Source organism: Aotus nancymaae, unplaced genomic scaffold (genome assembly GCF_030222135.1).
Source record: "Aotus nancymaae isolate 86718 unplaced genomic scaffold, 86718_ANA_hifiasm-v0.15.2.pri h1tg000059l, whole genome shotgun sequence".
NCBI classification, from domain to species: Eukaryota; Metazoa; Chordata; class Mammalia; order Primates; family Aotidae; genus Aotus; species Aotus nancymaae.
Window position 1 is genome coordinate 48,158,133 of NW_026988473.1, and position 27,310 is coordinate 48,185,442.

A 27,310-nucleotide genomic window follows, 5' to 3' on the forward strand; every position below is an offset into this window, starting at 1 on the left:
TATTAACAGCAAAGACTATATTTAAATGGTAAATGAGAAGAAATTGTAATTAAACTTTATTTTTTTAGAGCCATTTTATGTTCACAGCAAAATTGAGCTGAAAGTACAGAGAGTTCTCATACACTCACTGTCCCTACACAAACACACCCTCTCCACTATTGAAAACTCCCACCACAGTGATACATTTGTTACAACTGATGAACCTACATTGACACATCATTATCCAAAGTCCATAGTTTACATTAGGGTTTATTCTTGGTGATGTGCATTCCATCTGTTTTGATAAATGTACAATCATATATATCCACCATTGCAATATCATACAGAATAGTTTCACTGCTCTAAACAGTTACACTATGTTCTACCTATTAATCCCTCCCTCTCTCTTAACTCCTGGCAATCGCTGATCTTTTTACTGTCTCCATAGTTTTACTTTTTCCAGAGTGTTGGAATCATATGGTAGGTAGCCTTTTCAAATTGGCTCTTTCGCCTAGTAATATGCATTTAAGTTTCCTCTGTGTCTTTTCATGGCTTGATAGTTCATTTCTTTTTAACACTGAATAATATTTCATCATCTGGATGTACCACAGTCCATTTATTCATTCACCTACTGAAAGACATCTTAGTTGCTTCCAAGTCTTGGCAATTACCAATAAAGTAAACAAAATGCGGGTGGTTATCCACATGCACATTTTTGTATGGGCATAAATTTTCAATTCATTTGGTTAAGTACCAAAGAGCATGACTGATAGATTGCACAGTAAGGGTATATTTTAGTTTTGAGAAAACCTGCATGATGTCTTCCAAAGTGACTATGCCATTTTTTATTCCCACCAGCCATGAATGGGAGTTCCCATTACTCCACCACATCTTTGCCAGTATTTGACATCATCAGGGTTTTTATTTTGACCATTCTGACACATGTATAGTGGTATCTCATTTTAATTTGCAATTCCCTAATGATATATGATGTTGAACATCTTTTCATATGCTTACTTGCCATCTGTTTATCTTCTTTGGTGAGATGTCAATTCAGGTCTTTTGCCCATTTTTTACATTGGGTTGTTCATTTTCTTATTATTGACTTTTAAGAGTTCTTTGTATATTTTGGATAACAGTTCGTTATCAGATGGTTCATTTACAAGTATATTCTTCCTGTCTGTGACTCATCTTCTCATTCTCTTGATATTGTTTGTCACAGAGCAGAAATTTTTAATTTTAACAAAGCCCAGCTTATCAATTACTTATTTCATGGATCTTGTCTGTGACAGTGTATCTGAAAAGTTATCGCCAAAGCCAAAGCCGTCTAGGTTTTCTCCTTTGTTATCTTCTAGGAGTTTTATAGTTTTAAATTTTATATTTAGGTCTATGATTCATTTTGAGTTCATTTTTGTTAAGGGTATAACGTTCATGTCTAGATTCATTTATTTGCATGTCAACATCCAAGTGTTCCATTTTTTCACCATTTGTTGAAGAGACTTTTTTCTTTGCATGTGAACATCCAGTTGTTCCATTGTTTCACAATTTGTTCAAAAGACTTTTTTCTCCATTATATTCCCTTTGTTCCTTTGTCAAAGTTTAGTTGACTATGTTTATGTGGGTCTATTTCTGGGCTCTCTATTCTGCTCCATTAACACATTTGTCTATTCTTTCACCAATGCCACACTGTCTTGACTACTGTACCTTAAGAGTAAGTCTTGAAGTCAGCCCTCTAACTTTGTTCTTCTTCTTGAATATTAAGTTGAATATTTTGGGTCTTTTGCCTCTCCATATAAACTTCAGAATCAGTTGTCAATATCCTCAAAATAACTTGCCAGAATTGTGATTTACATAGCACTGAATCTGTAGATCAAGTTGGGAAAAACTGACATCATGACAATTTTGAGTCTTCCTATCCATGAACATGGAATATCTCTTCCTTTATTTAGTTCTTTGATATCTTTCATCAGAGTTTTTTCACTTTCCATATATATATCTTATACATATTTTGTTAGATTTATATGTAAGTATTTGACACTGGGGGTTCTAATGTAAATGGTAAGGTGTTTTAAATTTCAAACTTCACTTGTTCATTGTTTATATTTTCTTAGTTTTTATGAGTGTAATATGGTAATGTAAGAGATTAGCAATGGGGGAAAGTGGAGGAGGTATATGCAGGCTCTATGTCCTATCTTCATAACTTTCCTGAAAACATAAAATTATTCCAAAATAAAAGGTGTATTTTTAATGTTCATGGCAATACTTAAGATATTTCTTGGCAGGGCGCGGTGGCTCAAGCCTGTAATCCCAGCACTTTGGGAGGCCGAGGCGGGTGGATCACGAGGTCAAGAGATCGAGACCATCCTGGTCAACATGGTAAAACCCCGTCTCTATTAATACAAAAAATTAGCTGGGCATGGTGGCGCGTGCCTGTAATCTCAGCTACTCAGGAGGCCGAGGCAGGAGAATTGCCTGAACCCAGGAGGTGGAGGTTGCGGTGAGCCGAGATCGCGCCATTGCACTCCAGCCTGGTCAACGGGTGAAACTCCGCCTCAAAAAAAAAAAAAAAAAAAGATATTTCTTTTCTTTCTTTTATCTTTTATGACTCTTCACTGCACAAGTCTATATTTAAAACTATTCTTTAAAAGCGTGTAGTCAAAGTCATATTATACAATTTAAGAACCAGTGGTAATCAAAGGTTAAATGCGTATTATAAAAATGAAAAGAAAATTTCACCATGACTATGTTTTAATAAGGTTAAGAAGAAAATCTTTAGTCAGTGTAATGTGGCTTTGGTGCCAGATTTGCCTGTTTTGAAATCCAAGCTCTGCCACTTCCTCCATATAGACCTCTCTGAACCTCCATTTTCTCACCTATAAAATGGGGATAATAAAGTAGATCCTTGGAATTTTTCAGTTTAATATTTGTTGTGTTGACTGGAAAAGTCTATGACAGGTAGCGTAATTATGATAGAGAAGAAATTTGAACTTTATGCATTAGCCAAAGTACAGAAGACCAAGGAGTTAAGTGGTTAAAAGAATAAGCTGAAAATACATTATTTGAGTTTGAATCCTACCTCTGTTATTATTAACATGCCTTGGGTAGATCTCTTAAAATCACTAAGCTTCAGTTTTCTTATCTGTAAAATGGGGATGAAAATAGCCTCACTTCATAAGGCTGTTATATTAACTAGTAAAGAAAGTAATAATCACAAAACTAGAACAGTTAAGACTGATGGAGGCTGGGCATGGTGGCTCATGCCTATCCTAGCACTTTGAGAGGCCAAGAAGGGTGGATCACCTGAGGTCAGGAGTTCAAGACCAGCTTGGCCAACATGGTGAAACCTCATCTCTACTAAAAAAAAAAAAAAAGAAAGAAAGAATACAAAGATTAGCCAGATGTCATGGTGGGCATAATCCCAGCTACTCAGGAGGCTGAATTAGAAAAATTGCTTGAACCCAGGGGGACGGAGTTTGCAGTGAGCCGAGATTGTGCCACTGCACTCCAGCCTGGGCAACAAGGGCAAAACTCCATCTCAAAAAAGATTGTTTGAATAGCCAGGCATGGTGGCTCATGCCTGTAATCCCAGCACTTTGGTAGGCTGCCACAAAAGGATCACTTGAGCCCAGGAGTTTAAGACAAGCTTAGGCAACATTGGGAGACACCATCTCTACAAAAAATAAAAAATTAGCCAGGTGTGGTGGTGCACCCCTGTAGTCCCAGCTATACTGGAGGCTGAGGTGGGAGGATCCCTTGAGCCTGGGAGGTTGAGGCTGAAGTGAGCCAAGATCACACCACTGGACTTCAGCCTGCATGAAAAAAAAAAAGTTGGTTGAATATATAGATTGAGTCCTGTTTTAGATTCTTTGCATATATAGAGAGAGATATATACATACAAACATATATATACACACACACACATACACACACACACACATACACACACACACACACACACATATATATATATATATGACAGAGTATCATTCTGTTGCCCAGGCTGGAGTGCAGTGGCGTGATCTCCACTCACTGCAACCTCCACCTCCTGGGTTCAAGTGATACTCCTGCCTTGGCCTCCTGAGTAGCTGGGATTACAGGTGCATGCCACCACACCCGGATAATTTTTGTATATTTAGTAGAGACAGGATTTCACCATGTTGGTCAGGCTGGTCTCGAACTCCTGACCTCATGATCCACCTGCCTCAGCCTTCCAAAGTGCTGGGATTACAGGCATACACCACTGCGCCTGACCCCTTTGCACATGGTTTTTATTCAGTTCTCTCAGCAACTTTATGCATAAGTACTTCTAATATCCTCATCTTACAAGTGAGGAAATGCATATAAACTGTTTAAGGCACTCAACACACACTGCCTGGCAAATACTAAACAATCAGTATGTGCTGGCCATAATCATCCCAGCAGTAGACTGAGTTCCATGATGGAATACACAGCCCTCACAGTGCCTGGCATAGAGTAGGTGCTTTTAAATTCATGTTGAATAAATGAATAAGTGAACTAGTCACTTAGCTAGTGAGTAAGTCTTGTTAATCATAAGGCAACTGCACTTTGATATAGTCTCATTGCTGCCCACTCGTCTTCACTTACTTAGTTCTTCCATGAATTTTCTTTGTGGAAAATGGCTCTGAAAAGAAATTCAATTATTAGTAATAAGATTGAAGGAATTATTAAAGTGATGAATCTTAGCCACAAAATAAGCCTTCTAAGTTAGAGTGGGATGTAAAATTAGTCAATGGCTTATATTTATGATGGGAAAGACATCGTCAATAAGGAAGCAAGAAAAAGTAATTTGGGAAACTATTAAAATGAGTGTATCCACTAAGAAAAAAAAGCTTATTAATTAAATTAAAAACCACTGAATATTAAAAAGATGACTAACTTTTGGTGTGAAGATGAGAATAGAAAAAGTGATGCTCGAGAAAATGTAATCTGAGAGAAACCTAGGAACATGTATAAATATTTTCATGAGGTAAGAGAGTGAGGACATTTGTGGGGCTCTTAACCCACTGTGACCTCAAAAAAAAGATTGGTTCTGTGACCTAAAGTAGCATTTTTCTATTGACATTTTATAAAGGTGAGAGTCCCTGCCACAGAAGTGCTTTCCTGCCTCTTTCTAAGTTGAAGAAATTCATAAAGAAAAGGTTAACAGGTCAGTGTGTTCAACAGTATTAAAAAAAGGCTAACATCCACAAAAAATGCCTTGGTAAACAGCTTGAAGAAGGAGAGGCAAACATCAGCACTTAAGGCAACCAAATACAAGTTGACCACGATTCACTCAGCTTTCTTTGGGATCTCCAAGTGCCCAAATTTTAAGGTGCAAGAATAAGAAGGAATCTAGCAAAATAAAATTGGAGTCACAGTGTTTAACTTTCTGAAATGGTTTCGTAATTTCTTTGAAATAGAGTAATATTTATGAATTTGTCATTCAAAGAGTTCTCAATATTCCTGAGAATGTGAAGGGTGAGTTGTAATAATTACTTGATAACATTGTGAAAATTACAAATAATGTCTACAAAGGTGAATATTTTATAATAATATGATTTGAAACAAAAGTCAGAAGCTTAAAGGGAAAGATGGTAATTTAAAAATTTTAACTCATGCATAGCAAATATTAATACAAATAAAGTTAAAAGACAAAATATCATCTGGAAAAATATTTGCAACAAATATGCCAAGTGGCTGATTTCTTCAGTATAAAAGAATGCTTACAAATTGATAAGGAAAAGATGAACAACCCAAGAGAATGCTTAGGAGGTAAGTTAGCACCTCATAAAAAATGAAATATAAATTGCCAATAAATACCTGAAAAGATGCTCAAATGTACTTGTAATTAAATATCTGCAAATGAAAACAACAGAAAGATTAGCAAAACTTATGGGAAAATAAAAACTCTTGTTTGAATTTGGTGGAAAAAGAGTTATTGAAAACATTTTAAAGGCAATATGTCAATATATAAAAAAATTTCAAGTGCGCCTATTCTTTGACCCAGCAATTCTAAGGTTATCCTACATCATGAGTGTACAAAGTCATATATATATTTATGCTCATTATGGCATTGTTTGTAATATCCCAAAACTAAAAATTATATAAATATTTGGCAGTAGGATCATGTAAATTATGGTACACTCATGCTATATAATACTATGCAGTTATTAAAATAGGATGAGGTAAAAAAATAAAAACTGATATGGACTAAATGCAACATGATGTGTTATATTGGCTCCTGGAACAAGAGGAACATTAGTGAAATTCAAAGTCAGAGTTTGGTTAGTAGTAATGTACCAATGTTAATTTCTTATTTTTGACAAAAGTACCTTGATTATATAAAATGTTAATATACAACTCTACTGTAAATCCAAAATTATACAAAAATAAAAAGTTTATTTTTAAAAAGGTGAGATAGAAGATCAAGATACCATAAATAAGAAAAAGAAACTTGCAGGATAGTATGTATAGCATATGTATACAAAACATGGTGTTATAAATATATATACCAGTATAAGCATAGAAATCGCTAAAAGAATATGCTCCTCCCCCTTCTTCCTCTCCTCAGAAAAGTTTGTAGTAATTATCTCTGAGTACTGTAATGAAAGTTTTCAATGTTGGTAGAAGTAAGGAGTCAGTTGGAATCTCTTCCTTCCTTCCTTCCTTCCTTCCTTCCTTCCTTCCTTCCTTCCTTCTTCTTTCTTTCTTTTTCTGATGGAGTCTCACTCTGTTGCCCAGGCTGGAGTGCAGTGGTGTGATCTCAGCTCACTGCAACTTCTGCCTTCCAGGTTCAAGCAATTCTCCTGCCTCAGTCTCCCAAGTAGCCGGGATTACAGGCATGTGCCACTATGCCCGGCTATGTTTTGCATTTTTAGTAGAGATGGGGTTTCACCATGTTGGCCAGGCTGGTCTCGAACTCCTGATCTCAAGTGATCTTCCTGCCTCGGTCTCCCAAAGTACTGGGATTACAGGCCTGAGCCACCATACCCAGCTGGAATCTTCTCTTTTTCATTTTCACATTAAATCATCCCATGTTCTTTTAATTCTTTTAAAATAATTTAGACAACGAATTAAAAGAAATAAAGTATGAAAACTAGTTAATATAATGACTGACACGTTATAGATGCTCAGTATATAAAAACTTTCATGTTTTTTACTGTCCACTTTGGTTCACAGCTTTTTATTGTATCTCTACTGATAATCACAAGTTTTGTAGAGTAAGTACTCTACTATGGCCCAGGCTCTGTATTGAGTATTTTACACACATTGTCCTACTACTCCCCACAACAACTTTATGATTTGGGAACAATTATTATCCTAATTTTACAGACAAGGAAACAGGAATAGAGAAGTAATTCCAAAGTCATAAGACAAATAAATAAATAATGGAACTGGGATTCAAACCCAAGCAGTCTAACTCCATAGCCTTTCATCATAGGTGAATCCTCAGTTGCTTCTCCAGATACAATCTTTAAACATTCTGGATGGTTGTGTGGTAAGTATAATCTACCAATAGTGGAAGAAAGCAATGGCTAATCATTTTCACCCTTTAGCAGAGTTGGATAATTTGAAATCTCTGAATCTTTCTTTAAAATTTTTAGCCAATGGATTTTGTAGCTTGATTCTTTAAATTTTAAATGTGCCTACTGGTCTAATTGTTTGGTGATTTTCACTAGACTAAATGATCCCACTTTCTCATCATTTTTTTTTGAGACCAAGTTTTGCTCTTGTTGCCCAGGCTGGAGTGCAATGGCATGATTTCGGCTCACCACAACCTCTGCCTTCTGGGTTCAAGCAATTCTCCTGCCTCAGCCTCCTGAGTGGCTGAGATTACAGGCATACACCACCATGTCTGGCTAATTTTGTATTTTTAGTAGAGATGGTGTTTCTCCATGTTGGTCAGGCTGGTCTTGAACACCCGACCTCAAGTGATCCACCCACCTTGACCTTCCAAAGTGCTGGGATTATAGGTGTGAGTCACTGCGCCCAGCTGAGCATTTTATTTAAGAAGGTAGTTGGCAGTTGCTATCCCTTTCTTCTTTCTCTGTCTTCATCTGATAGAGCAGGTGTTTTTGCATAATACCACCTAAACTTGTCAAAGTCTTTCACAGACCAATACATGTAAGTAAAGGAATATCTTCTTATCTTCTTACATGAGTCCTCTGATAGAAGAAATTGAAAATGATACTTAGATGTTAGCTGTTAAAATTTTCTACTGGCACAGATAATTAGGTCATTTTTTATTTAAAAATATTTCAGAAATGCTATCTCATTTTCTAATGTGTTGGCAGAGCATGGGCTTTTAAACCCAATTATCATCACCATTGTTGCCCGAAATCAACACTTACTAGATTCTTGTGGTTTACATGGCACTGTCGTTTATGAGGAATCATACATTCCTAGCCAGACTTAAAGTCTCATTTGATTTAACCACAAAAACCTTAAAATTTATTATGTGTGTGAGCACTGCAATCATACAAGATTCTTTGGAAGATAAAATATAATAAATATAATTTAGAAGGTAGACCATAAAAATAGATCAGAAAACATGTTGGAAAGAACAGAAAATGAGCAAGGGTCATGTATCATAATAAATTAATCTCCACTAAATACCCCCAAGGTGTTTGACATTGTGATAGATGCTTAAGAGAGCATAAAGTCAGTGTGGTGACTTATTGCCTACATAATTGAATAAGGGAGATTAAAAATGATGGAGCATGTCAGAATTTTACGTCTGAAAATGTACTCTGAAATTCACTGCAACAGATATCTATTAAAAGAGTCTTCCGGGCTGGGCGCAGTGGCTCAAGCTTGTAACCCCAGAACTTTGGGAGGCCGAGGCAGGAGGATCACGAGGTGAAGAGGTTGAGACCATCCTGGCCAACATGGTGAAACCTTGTCTATACTAAAAATACAAAAATTAGCCAGGCGTGATGGTGTGCGCCTGTAGTCCCAGCTACTGGGGAAGCGGAGGCAGGAGAATTGCTTGAACCTGGGAGGCGGAGGTGCAGTCAGCCAAGATCGTGCCACTGCCCTCCAGCCTGGCAACAGAACAAGGCTCTGTCTTAAAAAAGAAAGAAAAAGGGTCTTCTGACAAGGCATGTTGCCAGGAACTATGTCAAATAGATGACTAAGAATGTTCCCTACTCTCAGGAAGCTCACAATCTAGTTAGAACAGCACTAGCCAATGTGAAAATTGGGGAAGGCACTCCAGAGCTGACAGCTGAATGAGCACAGCTTGGGCTAGACTTGAACCTTCATTCACCCTTAGCCAGGCATCTGTGCACATTGCAAAACTCGCACAATCACACAGAGCAGCCCTAGCTATAACTAAGATAAACAAACATGATGGAAAGATATAATAATAGATGTTTACATAAAATCCTGAGTATAGAAAAATGGGTTCTGTGTGAACATGGCAATTGAACCTCAAGATGATTGGTCAAATGTTTTACAGAGAGAAAAAAGATCCCCTTTACCTATCATTGGCCCAGTATGGGTCATATGCCTCATGAAATGGCCAAGACTGAAATGAATGCTGATCATCCCAATAGACACACAAGTGTGAAGACATTCCTGGCAGGCAAAAGCAACGTGGGAATCCTGGAGAAGAGAATTACAAATCCCATACTGAGAAGTTAGGCATTTTTTGGTTATTAGTAGAGAAATAAACATTAGAAATAAATTTGTCTTCATAAAATGTTTCATAGTGATTTGGGAAAATCGAGTATTATTTAAGTCTACATGTAATAAGTGGAATTTGAATCTTAAAACTGTTTTCAACACACAATCTCATTTTCCAGAAAGTAACTACAATAAACATTTTGGAATGTAAGCTTCTGGACTGTCACAGAAAGTTGTTTAACTGTTAATTTTGAGGGCAGTGGTCTCCCAATTTTTTTGACCAGATGTTTATTTCATAAATCACTAATATATAATGATTAGTTTATTCACAAACTCAATATATGTCTTACTAGTATTGGGTAATATCCTGAGACTTAATAAAGAACTTAGAGCAAAGTTCATCATTAAAGACATTGGTGGCAAAGTTCATCATTAAAGACATTGGTGGCTCGCACCTATAATCCCAGCACTTTGGGAGGCTTAGGTGGGAGGATTGCTTGAGCTCAGGTATTTGAGATCAGCCTGGGCAATATAGGGAGACTTCCATCTCCAAAATAAATAAATAAATAGCTGGGCATAGTGGTGTGTGCCTATGATCCCAGCTACCTGGAAGGTTGAGGTTGGAGGGTGGCTTGAACTCGGGAGGTCAAGGCTACAGTGAGCAGTGATGACACTACACTCCAGCCTGGGCAACAGAACAAGAACCTGTCTCAATAAATAAATAAAGATAGTGATTGCAAATCCATATTTCAATATCTTCTTGATAGTTTCATAACACTCTGTTTTGCTGACGTACTTGTCAGACTTGAAAACACTGTCACTGCTTCAGCTTCCTAAGATGGCCGCTGAGCTGTTGTACCAAGAGGAGGCGGAATGTTTGCTCTGCCATTTTCTCATCTCCTTGTGTTTACAAGCAGCATCATGTTGTGGTTAAGGCCACTAACCCCAGAGGGTAGCTTCCTGCTTTGCATTGCAGCCCTGCCATTGACTAGCAACATTCTTAAGCTGTCTAGGCCCCAGTTTCCTCATGTTTAAAATAGGAATTAAAACAGTACCTTTCTCACAGGGTTTTTGCATGGATTAACTAAGTTAATAGAGATGAAACACTTAGGCCAGTGTCTGGCTTGTACTAAATGCCACAGAAAGATAATTGATCCTTGAACAAGGTGGAGTTTAGCTCCCCTTCCTTCCCCAATCAAAAATTTGGGTATAACTTTTGAGTACCCCAAAACGTGACTGCTAATCGCCTACTGTTGACTGAAGCCTTCTGTATAACATAAACAGTTGATTAACATATATTATGTATGTATGTATGTATTATATACTGCATGCATATTATATTACTTTATTACTAGAGCTATAAAAAAGAAAATGTTATTAGGAAAATTATAAAAAAGAGAAAATATATTTACTGTTCACTAAGTGGAAGTGGATTATTATAAAGGTCTTCACCTTGAGTAAGTTAAGGAGGAGAAGAGATGGGGTTGATCTTGCTGTTTCCAGAGCGGCAGAAGCGGAAGAAAATCCACCAGTAAGTGGATCCACGTGGTTCAAATCCATGTTGCTCAAGTGTCGACTACATTTGATGTTGTTGGCATTATATTTAAGCTACAGTGTTTTTTTTTTTTTTGTAAAAATCTTTTAAAGTCACTTTTCTATTTTGGTGAGGGCAAATTAGTTAAAACCAGATAACATAATCTGTAACTCTGCCTCACCAAAACTTTAGTGACCCTGCCTCTTTGCTGTGAGAGCTCCCCTCCACCACTTCCTTTCAGGTGGCCTGGGTACAGTGTGGGCACAGTGGATTAATGTCAATCCACACATAAAATGTCAGTACTTTTTTCTTTTTCTTTTTTTGATAAAAAGTAAATATGTGTATGTATGTATACATATGCACATATATATATGTATATTTGTGTAGTATATATACAGTCATGCCTTGTTTAATGATAGCTGTATGTTCTGAGAAATCATTAGATAATCTTATCCTTATATGAACATCATGGAGTGTATTTACACGAATTTAGATGGTACACCTATTAAACCTAGGCTGCACGCTATAGCCCCAATATGCTTTGGGTCTGTGTCCCCACCCAAATCTCACCTTGAATTGTACTCCCATAGTTCCCATGTGTTGTGGGAGGGACCTGGTGGGAGGTAATTTGAATCATGGGGGCAGTTTTGCCTATACTGTTCTCATGGTAGTGAATAAGTCTCATGAGATCTGAGGGTTTTATCAGGGATTTCTGCTTTTGCATCTTCCTCATTTTCTCTTGCTACCACCATGTAAGAAGTGCCTTTTGCCTCCTACCATGATTCTGAGGCCTCCCCAGCCATGTGGAACTGTAAATCCAATTAAACTTCTTTTTCTTTCCAGTCTTGGGTATGTTTTTATCAGCAGTGTGAAAACAGACTAATACAGTAAATTGGTACTGGGAATAGGGCATTGCTGAAAAGATACGCGAAAACGTGGAGGTGACTTTAAAACTGAGTTATGGGTGGAAGTGAGATAGTTTGGAGGGCCCAGAAAGCAAAAAGAAAATGTGGGGAAGTTTGGAACTTCCTAAAGACTTGCTGAACGACTTTAATAAAAATACTGATAATGATATGGGCAATGAAATCCAGGCTGAGGTGATCTGAGATAGAGAAGAACTTGTTGGGAATAGGAGCAAAGGTGATTCTTGTTGTTTTAGCAAAGAAACTGGTGGCATTTTGTCCCTGTCCTAGAGATTTGTGGAAGCCTGAACTTGGGAGAGATGATTTAGGGTATCTTCCACCTATGCATAGGTGGAAGAAATTTCTAAGCAGCAAAGCATTGAGGAGGTGACATGGGTACTATTAAAGTCATTCAGTTTTAAAAGGAAAGCAGAGCATGAAATTTGGGAAAATTAGCAAGCTGATAATGCGATAGAAAACAAAATCTTATTTTCTGAGGAGAAATTCAAGCTGCTGCAGATATTTGCACAAGTAATGAGGAGCCAAATGTTAATCTCCAAGACAATGGGGAAAATGTCTCCTGGGCATGTCAGAGACCTTTGTGGCAGCCTCTCCCATCACAGACCTGGAGGTCTAGGAGGAAAAAATGGTTTCATGGCAGGGCCCTGGGTCCCCATGCTATATGCAGCATAGGGACTTGGTGCCCTGTGTCCCAGCCACTCCAACTGTGGCCGAAAGGGGCCAACATAGAGCTTGGGCTGTGGCTTCAGAGAGTGCAAACCCCAAGCCTTGGCAGCTTCCATGTGGTGTTGAGCCTGCAGGTACACAGAAATCAAGAATTGGGGTTTGGTAACCTCTGCATAGATTTCAGAAGATGTATGGAAACGCCTGGATGTCCAGGCAGAAGTTTGCTGCAGTGGTGGGGCTCTCATGGAGAACTTCTGCTAGGGCAGTGCAGAAAGGAAATGTAGGTTGGAGCCCCCATACAGAGTCCCTACTGGGGTACTGCCTAGTGGAGCTGTGAGAAGAAGGCCACCATCCTCTGAACCGCAGAATGGTAGACCCACGTACAGCTTGCACTGTGAGCCTGGAAAAGCTTCAGACATTCAACACTAGCCTGTGAAAGCAGCTGGGAGAGAGACTGTACCCTGCAAAGTCGCAGAGTGGAGCTGCTCAAGACCATGGGAACCCACTTCTTGCTTCAGCATGACCTGGATGTGAGACCTGGAGTCAAAGGAGATCATGTTGGAGCTTTAAAATTTGACTGCCCTGCTGGATTTCTGACTTGCATGGTCCCTGTACCCTCTTTGTTTTGGCCAATTTCTTCCATTTGGAATGGCTGTATTTACCCAATACTTACCCCCAGTTTATATAGGAAGTAACTAGTTTGCTTTTGATTTTACAGGCTCACAGGTGGAAGGGACTTGCCTTGTCTCAGATGAGACTTTGGACTGTGAACTTTTGGATTAATACTGAAATGAGTTAAGACTTCTTAACTCATTTCAGTATTAATCCAAAAGTTAGGAAGGCATGATTGGTTTTGAAATGTGAGGACATGAGCTTTGGAGGGGCAAGGGTGGAATGATACCATTTGCCTCTGTGTCCCCATCCAAATCTCATCTTGAATTGTATTCCCATAATTCACACGTGTTGTGAGCGAGATCCGGTGGGAGATAATTTGAATAATGGGGTGATTTTCCCCATACTGTTCTTGTGGTAGTGATTAAGTTTCAGGAGATCTGATGGTTTTATCAAGGGTTTCTGCTTTTGCATCTTTCTCATTTTCTCTTGCTGTTGCCATGTAAGACATGCCTTTCACCTTCCACCATGATTCTGAGGCCTCCCCAGCCATGTGGAACTGTAAATCCAATTAAACATGTTTTTCTTCCCAGTCTCAGGTATGTTTTTATCAGCAGTATGAAAATGGACTAATACAAGCCCATTGCTTCTAGGCTACAAACCTATACAGCATATTACTTTACTGGATACTGGCAGTTGTAACACATGGTAAACATTTGTATCTAAACATGTCTAAACATAGAAAGATATGGTAAAAATATGGTATTGTAATTTTATGGGACCGCCATCAGATATGCAGTTCATTGTTGACTGAAATGTTTTTATGTGGTGCATGACTGTACATGCATATGCATGCATGTGTGTATATATGTATATATAATACATGTGTGTATGCATGTAAGTGTATATATGTATATGTATGTGTTTATATGCAAATATGTCTGTGTGCACATATAGATGCATGTAGATATGTATGTGTAGATATGTATATGTATATACATTTGCATGTGTATTTATGCATGTGTATACATACATATACACATGCATGTATGCATATGTATGTGTGTGTATATATGTCTGTGTGTATATATGCAAATATGTGTATATATGTATGTGCAGAAATATATATTAGAAGATGTATATATTCCAATATTTTCTTCTAGAACCTCAGTACACTTCCTAGGGTATTCCCTGTGATGTGCACACACCACTTTGGAAGCCCCCATACTAGAGGATCCACTGCTGAGAACACATACTGACTGTCATAGACAGCTGACAGCTATGGAAGCAGGAACTGAGCAAGATTGAGCCTTGGATAGGAGAAAAATGTAGGGTAGGAAAGGGCAGGTAGAGCAAAGGAAACCTGGCAAAAGCCCATGAATCAGATTAGCTATAGACATAATCTTGCTCTGAAGTCTCTTCCTATGCATAGGAAGAGAGGCCTTGGATTTTCAGATACATCATATGCCAACAGTTCAGATATATTCATTTGCCAAGTATGGACTGAGCATCTATTGTGAATCAGCACTGTGATGAGGGTGCTGAAGTTATGTAGTCATTTATTCTGTGATTTTATAGTCTCTGATAGAGATGACTCACACCAACATATAGCTTCAAAAGGAATTATTTGTTCATATCTGTTAATATATAAATATACATATAATTTACGAATAAATAGTATAGCCCAAAATGCTATAACACATAGAAGTTTTCAGAGAAAAGATTTCCTGGGAAGTAGGAGATGGTACCTGGGATAAGTATTGCAAGAACAAATTTTCCTTTATTAAATGTTAAATAAGCAAACAAAGATCTTCTTTTAACTGTTTATTAAAATGCTATTATTAGTGACCCAGGATTTGTGTAGAGCCACCTATAGACACTAGAATATAAATTCTATGAGGTTTTTTGGTCTGTTTTTGTTCACCACTGTGTGCCTCATGCCTACAATAATGCTGGACACATAGCAAGTTCTCATTTGTTAACATCAATAGTGAATGATTAAAGAAACTGTGTATGTGAAATGTTAGGGAGGAGGCTTCATATTTTCTCTTTGAATCACAGAATGAGCATTACAGGGACCCAAGACTTAGTCTAGTTCAAATTCCACAGTTGAAAAACTGAAGCACAGAGAGACCAAGGAAGCAATTGCTATAATTTGAATGTTTGTCCCCTCCTCAACTCATGTTGAAATTAATTGACATTGTAACAATATTAACAGGTGAGAACTTTAAGACACAAATTAGGCCATGAAGATTTTGTCTTTATGAATTAATAAATGCTGTTATTTCAGGAGTGGGTTTCTTACAAAAGGATGTATTTGATCCCATTTTCTCTCTCTCTCTCCCCTGCTCTTTGACCTTCTGCCATAGTATTGCGCAGCAAGAAGGCCCTCACCAAACACCAGCTCCTTGATCTTGGACTTCCCAGCCCTTACAATCATGAGCCAATGCATTTCTGTTCCTTATAAATTATCTAGTCTCAGGTGTAGTGTTATAGCAGCAAAAATAGACTAAGACATCAACTCAAGGCAATCTGAGAGGCCAGGTATAGAACTGGAGTTAGAATTCATATTTCTTAACTCCTAGCACATGATTTTTCTTCATAATCTAATGGCACCTCCTCAAAAGTACCAGATGGCCACAACTCATAGTTTTCTGTTTAGACCTTCTTGAGAGCCAGAAATGAATCTGATTCCAGAAGGTTGAAGGAAATTAAGACAGCTAAAGATTTTTATGTCCAGCTGCTGTGTTCTGTGTTTGGCTTCACCTAAAACCAATAGTTTCTATTGTGGCGAGTCCCTCTTCTGTCAAGAATGAAGAAGAACAAAAAAGTAGCATTATATCTGTAGGTACAATTTAAATTATATAATACAAACACATTCTCTAACTACTTCAATTATTTTCCAAGCAAATAAACCAGCCTAATAATTGACCAATCTGTGTAGCAAAATGTTCAACAGGAATATGAGCTGAACATTTCATAGTCTTGATTGTTCTTAAGGATATAATTTGAATACCAATATATTCATAAATATAATATGAACATGTATTTATATTTTATATAAATATATGTGAAGTGAATGTGCAATTTATAAACTTATGATTTATATAAAATATATAATGTGTGTGTGTGTGTCTGTGTGTGTATCTCCAATAACCTAGAATTTTTGCTTTAGGTTTTAGGCATGTATTTGACCTTGCCATATCACATCTAAGTCCCACATAAATGTCATTATCTCAAAGAATACTTCTCTGCCATCCTTTCTAAAATAGGGAAATAAGTAGGGAATTTCATGATTCTGACTTAGTTATTTTAAAAAACTGAAATTCATATCTAATAGTTTGAATTTTTAGGACTTAGTTGTTTGGCAATTCTAGCTCCTAAATATATATCAAAACTGCCCAGCTTTTTCCATCTCCACTGCCACAAGCTAGGCCAATCCACTATCATCTCTCATTAAGATGAATGAAATAGCCAAATGGGATGGTGGGTGCCTATAGTCCCAGCTATTTGGGATGCTGAAGTGGGAGGACTGCTTGAGCCTGGGAGCTCAAGGCTGCACTGAGCTATGACTGTGTCTATGAATAGTCGCTGAACTCCAGCCTGAACAATGTAGTGAGACCCTGTCTCTAAATAAAAATTTTTGTAAAAGGCTAATGAAATAACTTCTTACCTCTACTCTCTCTAATATCTTTCCCACAGAGCAGTTAGAATAATCTTTTTTTTCTTTTTTTCTCATCAAAATGATCTTGTTGCAAGAATAATCTTTTAAAAACATTTCATGTAACTTTTTTGCTAAAACATCTCTCAATACTTCCCATAGCTCATAAGGTAAAGACCAAAGTCTTTAACATGGTCAAGAAAACACCTCAAGATATGGCTCCTGCCTGCTCACTAGCTTTCTCTTGGGCACTGTGTCTTTTTGCTTTAAGACAGGTCTTGCTCTGTCACCCAAAGGGCAGTGCAGTGGAGCACTCGATCTTCCATGCTTAAGTGATCCTCCAGCTTCAGCCTCCTGAGTAGGTGGTCCTACAGTCATGTACCACCACACCTGAATAATTAATTTTTTTTTTTTTAAGAAATGAGGTCTCCCTATGTTGCCCAGGCTTGTCTCAAACTCCTGGGTTCAAGTGATTCTCCTGCCTTGACCTCTCAAAGTGCTGGGATTACAGATGTGAGCCAGTAGGCTTTTCCCTTCCCCAGGGCCTTGGCACATACTGTTTCAGTTTTATGGAATGTTCTTTACTATGGCACTTTCCTTTTAAAAATAATTTTTTTGAGAGAGGGTCTCATTCTGTTATCCATACTGGAGTGCAGTGTTGCAATTATAGCTCATTGCAGTCTTGAACTTCTGGGCTCAAGTGATCCTCCCCACTCAGCCCCTTGAGCAGCACAGGTGCATGTCATCATACCTTGCTATTTTTAAAAAAGAGATAGGATCCTGTTATGTTGCCCAGGCTGGTATCGAACTCCTGGCCTAGAGTGCTCCTCCCAAAGTGCTGCGATTGCAGTTGTGAGCCACCACACCTGACCTGCCCCGTTATTCTCTACTTACCCTCAGAGTTCTGCTCAATCACGCTTTTTCAAAGAAGTCTTTCTGGAGGTAGTCAGGCCTTGTCATATTCTCTCTTAACAATCTATTTTTCTCTTTTTTAGCACTTTAAACAACTGTAATTCAATACTGATGTTATTGGTTATTTAATATTTGTCTATCACAATAGAATGTAAGTTCTTTAAGGTGCCTTATTTATCACTGTCACAGCATTGGCAGGAACAAATATCTGTTTGAATGAATAAATAATACAATAATAATTTTTTTTTTTTTTTTTTGAGATGGAGTTTCGCTCTTGTTACCCAGGCTGGAGTGCAATAGCGCGATCTCGGCTCACCGCAACCTCCGCCTCCTGGGTTCAGGCAATTCTCCTGCCTCAGCCTCCTGAGTAGCTGGGATTACAGGCACGCACCACTATGCCCAGCTAATTTTTTGTATTTGTAGTAGAGACGGGGTTTCACCGTGTTGACCAGGATGGTCTCGATCTCTTGACCTCGTGATCCACCCGCCTCGGCCTCCCAAAGTGCTGGGATTACAGGCGTGAGCCACCGCGCCTGGCAAGAATAATTTTTAAAATGAAAGATTGTGTGTCACAACGAGGAAGATTTAATTATAGAAATGAATAATTGAACATATAAGTGAATATAGTATAAATATATACTGAGAAACAGGGCTAGACATTGCTCTGAAATAACACACAAACACCGCCCCCCCCCCCCCCACACACACACTCACTCCGTACCTCTCAGAAAAGAGATCAAGGGAAAAAACGTGCAGCTCTAACTAGACACATCTTGCCAGAGCAGAAAGGAAGCAGAGAATGCACTAGATCAGGTAATTTGGATGGTTGAAGGACATGATCCCCAACTGAAGAAGACACAGCCTCACCCTAGTGGGGCCCACTGGGGTCACCTCCTCTGGGGAGTCCTCCATGCTGCCTGTCAGGGCGAGAGGAAGGAGAAAGACTGTGGACTTGACTGAGACAGGAGAGGCAGAGAAGCAGACACTCCAGGCTTCTGGGGGCAGGAGCAGGGAGAAAGCCTGAGGCAAGGTACATGGGTAGTGACTTAAGCAGCTGTCTCAACCAAAGGCCTACAACTCTTCCCTATAGCAGTGCTGTACTGTGGAGGAGGTGTCTCCGGGTTTCAGAACAAAGCCACATATGGGCCTCTGGTGGCTCTCAGTGCCCAGGGATAGAGCAAGGGGAGGGTATGAATACCCATCCCTGAGCTCCTAATAGTTATGAGAAGTTAAATGAACTAGACAGGAAGAACGCTTTGGCCCAAGCTCCTCTTGTGTTCTTGGCTTCTTAAGTGTCATACCCAGGATGGTGGTTTATGAAGCTTTATTCTATTTCTCTATTTCTCTACTTCAATAAAGTTAATCACTGTTAATTTATAGCTATGTTGTAAATGATTGTTATATGTTTACTGATTGGCCATAGGATATTTGGGATTGTATCATGCAACAGCACATGAGTAACCATTTATTAGAAATTCACATGAAAGGAAAATACCAGCTGTTTATCTTGTTTTGGTGTTTGAAGTTAATTTTTTTTTCAAACTTGTGATACAAGTGGGGTCATCTGGTTGGGTATTTGCAAGTTAACTTTTGGCTAATAGTGAATACTCATTTTGACTGTGCTAACATCTGCACAATTACACAAAATAAAAGATTGATAAATTTAATTAAAAGATGTCCATATCAGCACATTTGTAACAGAGCATCCCATCTTCTCATAGGAGCCATCTCACACATTTCTTTTTTTTCTTTTTTTGTTTTTTTTTTTTTTCCTGAAACAGAGTCTCGCTCTGTCACCCAGGCTGGAGTGCAGTGACACAATCTGTAACCTCTGCCTCCTGGGTTCAAGCAATTCTCCTGTCTCAGCCTCCCGAGTAGCTGGGACTACAGGCACACACCACCATGCCTGGGTCATTTTTGTATTTTTTAGTAGAAATGGAGTTTCACTGTGTTGGCCAGGCTGGTCTCGAACTCCTGGCCTCAAGTGATCCATCTGCCTCGGCCTCCCAAAGTGCTGGGATTACAGGTGTGAGCCACCATGCCTGGTCCATCTCACAATTTCTGTGAGTGGCAACTGTAATACCTTCTGGGGCTGTGGAGCTACTGGGAGCTGGAGAGCCCTCTCGCATGGCTCAATACGGGAAGATGAAGGGAGAAGTAAAGAGAACAAGTTTTTGAGGAAACCATGAGATGCTCTTCGAGGACTTGCAAAATAATTGTGAAGAGTCTCGGTATGGCAGGATTTTGGAGAAAAGAGAAGCAGGAAGAGGGTTAGGGTTTGATTAAAAAATACATTGTTCTGGATCATGTAGGTTTTTTTGTGTTAAGAAAAACTAGCTAAATTAATATTCCCCAGTAAGTCTGGGTAGACATAGAGGAGCTCTATGCATGTTAATTGACTTGAAATAAATAGAACAGCAGAAAACGTTTCTGTCTAGAGTGTTTAATAATACATTCAAAACAGTTGTGCCTATTGGTTGAACTACATGTTTCATATTGTACCTGTTTCACATTTAATCCTCATGATTAACCACAGGTGAATGTTTTGAAGTTCACTATTTTTTTTTTTTTTTTTTTAGAGCGAATGATACTGAGGCTTAGAGAGGTTAAGTTACTTGCCTAAGTCACAGCCAGTAAGTGTCAGAGCCAAGAGTCAAATCAACAATTGCCCAACTCCATTGTTTGCAAATTAATGTGTTCCACATTCCCATGCTGCTCTGCCTTTCTGTGTTACGGGAGAATCAGAACTAAGGCAGTTTCCCAAGTGATAATAATCAGATTTCCTGTTGAATTATTATGTATGTTTATATTCTCCAGCAATGTGTAAACTTCCTAGGAGGACAGAGCTATCTAATTCCTCTTTTTTTCCCAACTGCTTAGCACTTAGTTCACAGTGCTCTATGCATAATAACTTAGTCCTTACAATAACATTATCAGATAGACAGTATTATTATCTTCACTCTACAAATGAAGAAATAGAGCCATAAAATGATTAAGTAATTTGCCCGAGATGCCATAGAGGCTTTTAGTGCTCACCCTCTCCTGAGTCTCCAGTTTTTCCAGGCATGTGGGAGGATCACTTTCCTACCCTCTTGCAGTTAGGTGGCCTTGTGACTAGTAATGGTCAATAAGCTATGATTGGAATTGACATGTGTCACTTCTGTGCTATGGGCCACTTTTCTGCTGAAGCATTTAACTGCTGATATGAGACCCTCCAGTGATCAAAAGAGTTGAAGTGCATATATAGTTGCAAGACACTGGAGTCTCTATAATCCTCGATTCCTGAGCGATTCCATGGAGCAGAGCTCCCTCTCCTTCACATGAACATGTAGCATGAGTTGAAAATAAATCTCCATGTTTTAAGCTACTGAGATTTGGGTTTTGATATGTTACGATAGCAAACCTAACTCATCCTGACTAACACACAGGATCAGAACTCTAGTAAGTGATGCAGTAGAGATTTAAACCCAAACAATCTAGCTCTCTAGCCTGTGCCTTAAATCACTGTCCTTTAAGTGATTAGTAAATGAATGACTAAATGAATGAATTGACTAAATGAATGAATAAATGGTAAGAGGCTTTTGTTATCCACTCATACTTAGCAATCAAGATATCGTTTTGGTGAGGGTTGAATGCTTCCCTTTTTTTAAAAAAAGAATATCATCTCCTTTTCATCTTGCATTGGACACTCTTGATGTTTATAGTGAGATGAATATATCTAATTGCCACAATATTCATCCTGAGCAAGTCTTTTGAAGGTATTTGGCTAAATTAGTGCTTTCAGATCTCATTAAAATTGAAACATTTGGTTGGCTTGATTTAGCCACTTTTGACTCTGTGTATTTAGAATGACAGTACTAGCAACCAAATGAAACTTTAACTACAATGGGAATTTTTAATAACTAATAAAAGACGCAGTCAATCTGATAGTAAAAGACAGTTCTCTACAGAAGATACCCACAGGTGCTTTTGAATTTATTGTTTACACTTGTAAATAATAAAGAACAACTTGCAACATTCACAAAATCAAAATGTAGGGAAAAATTGATTCACATTTCAACCATGTGTTACAATTATTTTGCTTTTTACATTATCTTTATAGTTTTTAAGTCATGGTAATCAGAGAATGTCTTCTTTTTTACTTAATATATATCATGTGTATTTGAATTTTCCCAAAGCAAAGTTTGTAGTGATGTAGTCAAAGCATGGTAATTTATTGGCCTCCTATTCTTGTGCAACTGTGTAAGACACCCCATCTTTTTTATTTGTTAAAAACAAACTGAATTAATAGACTCAACATAGAGCTTGTTAAAGAGAACCTATGACTTTGCTGTGTGACATAGAGGAAAAGTCTTGTTTATTTCTGTGTTTATTATTATCTTGCAGTTTACACGACAGGTGAAAGCACCTAACCAGATCCTGCTGTCCTCTACATTGACTAGCCACAGAAAGAAATAGAGGGCCAGCAGCAGACCCAGTTTTCCTGACACCTGACTGTACAGTGTACTCATGTCCCAAGGGTGACTGCATGGGTTATGTCTAAGTGTGCGTTAGTTTGCTCAGCTGCCATAACAAAATACCACAGTCTGGGCGGCTTAAACAACAAAAATTTATTTTCTCACAGTTCTGGAGGCTGGAAGTATAGAATCACGGTGCCAGCACGGTCGAGTTCTGGTGAGAGCTGTCTTCTGGCTTGCTGATGGCTCCCTTCTGGCTGTGTGTTCACATGAGGGGGCCATTTGGGGTGTGGGATAGGAAAGGAAGAGAGACATCTCTCTTCCTCATCTTATAGGGCCACAGTCCTTTCAACTTAGGGCCTCATGCTTGTGACCTCATTTAACATTATTTTCCTCCCAAAGGCCCTATCCCAGAAACAGTCACACTGTGGTTAGGGCTTTAACATACTCATTTTGATGGGCCACAATTCAGTCTATAACGAAGTGTCACTAAGGTACCACGGTCTAATGGCCAAAGAGAATGGGACACAATTAATCTTTAACAGGATTCCAAACTTCAATAGCTTGTTTTCCTGAAGGACCTCCCACATTTTCCACTTTCTGATGACAGTTACGTCTAGTTATGAAGTTTCCCTCTGGGTCTTAGTACCAGGGAGCTCAGATCCCCAGCCCCATCCCAGTAACTAATGTGGTCCTTATTAGTGGAATTGCTGCAGTCTGCCCTGTTTTCATTTGTCCCTTTTTGTTAGCCCATCCTCCCTGGCCCCCAGGTAAAGTAGAAATAAACAAATAGACAACGATGACTCAATATTTACAATATTAAGTAAAAAGTTAAGACATTCTCTGATTATCACGACTTAAAAATTATAAAGATCATGTAATGATAGTAGTGCTTTTGGTTTCCTTTTCACATTCTATAAGGTTTTGTATGTTTGTTTATTTGTTTGTTTGAGATGGTATCTCACTCTGTCACCCGGGCTGGAGTGCAGTGGCGTGATCTTGGCTCACTGCATCCTCCGCCTCCCGTGCTCAAGCAATCCTCCTGCCTCCCACCTCAGCCTCCCAAGTAGCTGGGATCCCAGGCATGTGCCAGCACACCTGGATAATATTTGTACTTCTGGTAGAGATTGGGTCTCACCATGTTACACAGGCTGGTCTTGAACTCCTGAGATCAAGCAATCCACCTGCCTCAGTGTTCCAAGGTGCTGGGATGACAGGTGTAAGCCACTGTGCCCGGCCTCACATACTATCAGTTTACGGTGGTACTATATGTATTTTTCACTGGAACATATTGTACTCAACAAAGAAATGGGCCGAACAATGTTTCGTCCCAACAGGGGCTTAATAGGTTCCCCATATAATAATGTATTACTTTGTATGTGAGGATTTTCTGTTTTCTAACATTTAAATTACCTTACATACTGATTAAGTTTTATCGAACTTCAAACATTCATTCATATTTCTTGAGTGAGAGACCAATAAAAAAAATTAATTCACCAAAAGAGAATGTGAAACTAGGTTAGATTGTAAGGTCCTGAAAATGCTGGATTATAATAAAAATATCTCCTTAACCATGACAGCCGTGGTTAAAATTTAATGTGACATTAACAGTGAAGTAAGGTTCTTCTAATGGTCTCTGCTTTTGCTTTGTGAAAGTTCAGCAAAGATTTATGCTATAAACAGACTCTGTATTCATGGAAATACACAGCTTAGTTTTTAAATATCCCCAGCACATAAAAAGGCCATTTGCCTTGCTTTACATAATTCATGTATCTAGTGGTTTGTAATAATAACTATGACCTCCAGAGGCTGGACATCTGTTGGGAGCTAATGGTCTGTCAGGGTTAGAGACCCAAGCTTCATGCTGAGACCATTAATTAGCTCACCAGCCCATAACTTGTGGGCAATACCCTCTTGCGTCACTGTGACTCTGGTCCTCCAGGCCAGAGCATGAGCTTTGGAATGCTTACACCGTAGGCCAGCTTCACTGAATACCACAGGACACTGCTATCAAACCCATGTAAACCAGTGTCAGAAACTTCACACTACAGAGGACATATCTTCTATGATTGCCACCATTACAAGCTCATGAGCCTGTATCTCAAAAGATGAGAATCCTGGTCAGATCATTATTAACTCCCTTTTGGAAGCCATTGGTCAAGTACTATTACAAATATTTCAAAATATTTTCATACAGATGAACTCTATTAAATGAGCTTTTTCATTTTTATTAAAATTTTTTTTTGAGGTGGAGTCTTGCTCTGTCGCCTGCCCAGGCTGGAGTGCAGTGGCACGATCTCAGCTCACTGCAACCTCCACCTCCTGGGTTCAAGCAATTTTCCTGCCTCAGCCTCCCAATAGCTAGGACTCCAGGTGTACGCTACCACACCCAGCTAATTTTTGTATTTTTAGTAGAGACAGGTTTTTGCCATTTTGGCCTGGCTGTTGTCAAACTCCTGACCTTAGGTGATCCGCCCATCTTGGTCTCCCAAAGTGCCGGGATTACAGACGTGACCCACTGCGCCCGGCAGAGCTTTCCTAATAATCGAAAAACCATCATGGATTTTGTAGACAGGAAAATCACACATGAGCCCAATATCCCATTTCTGTTTGTTTCATTTTGTTTGCAACTGTATTGTGATGAACTGAACTCTAGGACAGCTTATCTGTTGGAGCAACAACTATGCTCCTCCACTTCTCTCCCTGGAAATTTTCAGAATACTAAAGCTGAGAAAACCAGGGGACTTCAACTTTTAAGCCTGCTACCCCTGGTTCCAGCTCAAACTGCAGTAGCTTTTTTTTTCTGTTTTTCTTTTGAGACGGAGTTTTGCTCTGTCGCCCAGGCTGGAGTGCAATGGCACAATCTAGGCTCACTGCAACCTCCACCTCCCGGGTTCAAGTGATTCTCCTGCCTCAGCCTCCCGAGTAGCTGGGATTACAGGTGTGCCTCACCACACTTGGCTAATTGTATTATTAGTAGAGACGGGATTTCACCACGTTGGCCAGGGTGGTCTCGAATTCCCAACCTCAGGTGATCCACCGGCCTCGGCCTCCCAAAGTGCTAGGATTACAGGCATGAGCCACTATGCTCAGCCTCCAGTGGGCTCTTTAGAGCTCTCATCCTTCATGACTTCTCTGTGGCCTGTTGACCGCTGCCTTCTTCAGGACACGACTCCACCATGCATTCAGCAAGTCGTTATCTGGCATCCACAATGTACCAGGCACGGGCGTCTCACTTAGCCTCTGGGTTGTCTTCCTTCTTCCATCTGTCCGACTCCTTCTCGCCTCCTTTCCTGTTGCCTCATGTCTACTCATACGTGGGGTTCCCAGGATTCCCTTTTGTTCCTCTTCCCTCTTAGAATAATTATTATTATTCACAGTGTATTGAGGTATATGCAGCCTACCACAGAACTCACCCGTTTTAAGTGTACAGCTGAATGAGTTTGGGGAAATGTGCACTGGTGATGTGTACGACCTCCATCACAATCAAGTTTCGGAACAGTTCCATTGCTCCAAAAAGATCCTTTTTGCCCCAGCTCTGGCCCTAGGCAACTACAACTCTGCTTTCTGTCACTAGAGCCTTTCCTTTCCTAGATTTTCATACAAATGGAATTAGTGTGTGCTCTTTTGTGTCTGGCTTCTTTCACGTAGCATGGTGTTTTTGAGATTGGTCCATGTTACTGACTGCATCAGTAGTTTATTTCTTTTTATTGTTGAATAGTATTCCATTGCATGGATATACCACATTTCATTTTTAAAAAGTCTTAAACTTTTTAACCACTCTGTGTCTCGGTCTCCCAATTATAAAATAAGCACAATACTGGTAACTTAATATTTATGTGTAGAACACTTAGGACAGAGCCTGGCACCTGGTGGGTACTAGATGTTAGCTCATATTGTTACATGTGATTGTCCACGCACTCACTAATAATGATGAGGCTCCCCGCGCCGGTTGACTGGGAGGTGGGAAATCGCGAGGCACCTGGGGACAGGGGGCGTGGCATAGCAGGTGGGACTGCTTGGGTGTGGGTGCGGAAGCGTGGGAGGAAGCGGAAAGGGCAGGAACTGATGGAAGAGAGGACAGTAGGGGGAGCGGCGGCACGGGGCGGGGCCTGAAAGGAGCGCGTGGCATGCCGGCCTCTGGGCACCGCGCGCCCACTTTAGGCACCCCTGCGGAAGGCCTAGGCTCCTTCTCCGCCCGAGCGCGCCCTGGCGCGAGTGCGATCCTTTCCTCCAGGGAAGGCCTGGTGGGGTAAACCCAAGAGAGGCCGGCTCCCTTTGCTGGGGTTTGACCCAACTCTGCCCCTCTACCCCTTTCTCCTTGTTCTACGCCTAGCGAGCCCAGGCCCTCCTGAGGAGCAGAGCATGGAAGGAAGCCAAGTTCTGTCCTGCGGGTCCTCGCCCTTTGCAGGAAGAGAATGTGGTGGAGGCCAGCTTTTCCATATGCAGTGAGGTAGGCATCAAAGGGAAGATCTGCTGCACTAAGTGGGTTGGGCGTTTTCTTTTTAGGGATTGTCTATTAAAATAATAAGTGGAATAGATAGTGCCAAAGCTACTTCTTAAAGTACCCGGAAAGTATTTAGATGATATTAACTAATAAGAAAGCCCTCCAGCGGCAGGGGCGCTGAGCTGGGAATCCAGATAGTCCTTCCTCTATCACTCTGTCATCTCGAATGAGTGTTAACTTCCTGGGCTTCCTTCATTCTGTCACCCGTAAAAGGAATACTACCCAAGACTTCTGTTCTGCAAGTCTGTTAAGGGACAGTCTGGTGAAGCTGCCCAGCTTCAGCCCTTGTATCCTTAATCACAGGATCGTGGCTGCAAACCTCCCAGCCCTTCAGCAGCAAACAGGTATTAAGGCGAAGGTAATGAAGGCAAGATGCTCAGGTTTCTCTGGGAAAGGAGAGAAGTTGCTGTGTGTTCTGGCACTCCCAGTCCT